The following is a 3,467-nucleotide window of genomic DNA, read 5'->3' on the forward strand; positions in this document are numbered from 1 at the left end:
GTGAATCCACTTCATGTAGTTCGTATGAGAATTGAATTATTCACATGAGTGGCCAATAACTATTACTGTTATGAAAGCAATAAGCATCAGGTGCTATGGCAGCACAGAAGAGGGACACCTGACCCAGATTGAGAGGAGGTTGGGGAAATATTCCTAGAGATTGAGTCTTAAAAGAAAACTGGGAGTTACCCAAGCAGAGAAGAGGGCAACCGGTTTTTAAGAGAGAATGTAGCATGGACAAATGCACCAAGACATAAAGGAACATGGTATGAATTGAGGAAAGACAAGAAGTTTGATATTGCTGAAGTCTAAAGGGCAAGGGAAAGGGGGAAGTAGAGGGAGATTAGGTAGGGGCCAAATCCTGGAGGGCTCTTGTAATGAGTGCTAAAGTCTTTGAATTTCATCTTGAGAACAATAGGAATCTATGAAGGCTTATGATGAGGAGACTAACATCAGCAGACGCTTTTGGTGGAGGTGGAGGTATTATGGAGCATAGGACAGTGAGCAAGACTGGTATCAGGGAAACCTAATAAGAGGCTGTGATAATAGGTCAGAGGAGAAATGACAAGGCCCTGAACTAAAGCTGTGGCAGTATAGATGGAAGAATGGGACAGAGTCAAGAGATAGTTAGGAATTGTGATAAGTAGAAGTTGGAAGCCATTTGGATGCATGAGGTAGATGGGGGGTGTGAATCCCTGTTTCTGACATTCACCTGGACAGGAAATACAAGAAAAGCAGTTTGGGGAGAGAATATGTTCTTGGCTTCAGTTTGGAGTGCTGGCAAAATAAGATCTAAATCCCTTGGCATGGCATTCAAGGTCCTCCATGATCTGGCCCCAAGCTACATTTCCAACTTCATCTCCACGGTATAGATTTCTGCACATCGGATTACTAAAAGCTGTCTTTTGAGACTATGTACCTATTTTTTTTATACTCCTGCCTCCTTCAGGTAGTTGTGTGTCAGGAGCATGCCAGAATATAGCAGTGAACGCAGACGTAGGGACAAATAAAGAGAAAATGTTATGAATATGTGCACATTTATACTTATACATACACATATATTAATATATGTATCACAAATGATGAAGAGGTGACATTAAAGCTGTATGATTGCTGAAAATGGCTCCCAATGAATTATTCCTCTCTGTGTCCATGCTCCTTTGTAATGTGACTCTGCTGCTCCTCCTGTCAATTAGTGGAGTCTATTTCTCCTCCTCTCGAATCTTGGCTGACCATGTAACTTCTTTTGACCAACAAAATGCAGCAGACATGACATCCTGAGATTCTGAGCCCAGGCATGCCTTAAGAGAACTAGCAGCTTCTGCTTTTGCTCTTGAAACCCAGTTGCCATGTAAAGAAGTCCAGCCTACACAGCTGGCAAGAGGCCATGTGAAGAGAGAGGCCCAGCTGGGACAGTGTCCCAGCTGAGCCCAGCCCCCAGATGACCCACCAGCTGACTGCGGCCACAGAAGTGAGCCTAGGCAAGACCAGTTGAACTGCCCAGCCAACCCACAGAATCTTGGGAAATAATAAAGCAAGTTGTTTTAAGCCACTCAGTGTTCAGGGAATATGTTATGCAGCAATAGGTAAGTGAGACAAGCTGGCAATGGGAAGGTGAATAGGTATTATCTGGGAAGGTAATATAGGAAAGAGCTTTCCAGGCAGAGTAAATATTACGATCAAAGACACAGATGAGTAAAAGTGTATATCCTGTCTCAGGAATGGCAAGTGGTATTGTGTGGTTAAAGGAAAAACAGAAGGTGCACAGCAGGGAGTATCTGATGAAAGGGTAAACAGGATCTAGGTCTGGAAGAGAAAAGTGTTGTTACCAGTTGTAACTTAATGATGAGCCTTGGCTGTATCGCACCTTAGAACATCATACAGGAATTATGTTTCTCCTGTATGGTTCCTTTCATTTGTAAACTGTTTTCTCCCAAACCTCCTCAAAGAAATGATTAAGTCACTATCTAGTTTCCTTCAATGCCATCACGTAGAGATTACTAAGAAGCACTTTCAGAATTTAGCTGCCTGCCCAGTGGGTAGGTTAATGTTGGCTTTCATTTTTGCTGTTTTGTTTGCTGTTCATTTATTAGAAAAGCAAACCTTTACTGAGTTCCTAGCATATGCCAGGCACTTGGGATTCAGAAAAATAAACAACATTCTTACCTTCTAGAAGTTCATAGTCTATGTGATGAGATTGACAGGTAGTAAGAAATTATAGGATAGCCTGGTGTGGATGCAGAGAGATAGGAACACTCATACACTGTTGGTGGGACAGCAAACTAGTACAACCTCTATGGAAAGTAGTATGGAGATACCTCAAAGAACTAAAAGTAGAACTATCATTTGATCCAGCAATCCCAGTACTCGGTATTTACCACAAGGAAAAAAGACATTCTAGGCCGAGCGCGGTGGCTCACGCCTGTAATCCTAGCACTCTGGGAGGCCGAGGCGGGCGGATTGTTTGAGCTCAGGAGTTCGAGACCAGCCTGAGCAAGAGCGAGACCCCGTCTCTACTAAAAATAGAAAGAAATTAATCGGACAACTAAAAATATATAGAAAAAATTAGCCGGGCATGGTGGCGCATGCCTGTAGTCCCAGCTACTGGGGAGGCTGAGGCAGGAGGATTGCTTGAGCCCAGGAGTTTGAGGTTGCTCTGAGCTAGGATGACGCCACAGCACTCTAGCCTGGGCAACAGAGTGAGACTCTGTCTCAAAAAAAAAAAAAAAATTCTATAAAAAAGACAGCTGCACTCAAATGTTTGTAGCAGCACAAGTCACAATTGCAAAGAAGAGGAAACAGCCCAAGTGCCCATCAATACATGGGTGGATTAATAAAATGTGGTATATGTATACCATGGAGTACTATTCAGGCATAAAAAAAATGCTGAACTAATACCTCTTATATTAACCTAGATGGAACTAGAAACAATTCTTCTAAGCGAAGTATCACAAGAATGGAAAAACAAACACCACATGTACTCACCATTAAATTGGAACTATCAATCAACACTCATGTGCACATACAGAAATAACACTCATCGGAAACCCATCAGGTGAGGGGGGAGGGGGCGATGGGTAAATTCACACCTAGCGGGTACAATGCACAGTATCTGGGTGATGGACACACTTAAACCTTTGACTCAAATGGTACTAAAGCATTTTGTATAACCAAAACATTTGTACCCCCATTATATTCTGAAATAAATAAATAAATAAATAAATAAATAAATATATAAAAGAAATTATAGTATAGTATGCTTAGCCCCAGAGAGGAAGGAGAGATTTTCGTATAATTATTATCTAATACAATATTGTATTTATACAAAGAATTTCCATCATGATCCTTTGTTTGTTTCCGAAATAATAGACTCTAGGTTTTCAGTTGGCCATAAAACTGTAATTGACTTTTGGTTGGAGATCACCTAGAATACTTGAATGTCAATGTCAAGTTTGCTTCAAAAAAGC

Source organism: Propithecus coquereli, unplaced genomic scaffold (genome assembly GCF_000956105.1).
Source record: "Propithecus coquereli isolate 6110/MARCELLA unplaced genomic scaffold, Pcoq_1.0 Scaffold92, whole genome shotgun sequence".
NCBI classification, from domain to species: domain Eukaryota; kingdom Metazoa; phylum Chordata; class Mammalia; order Primates; family Indriidae; genus Propithecus; species Propithecus coquereli.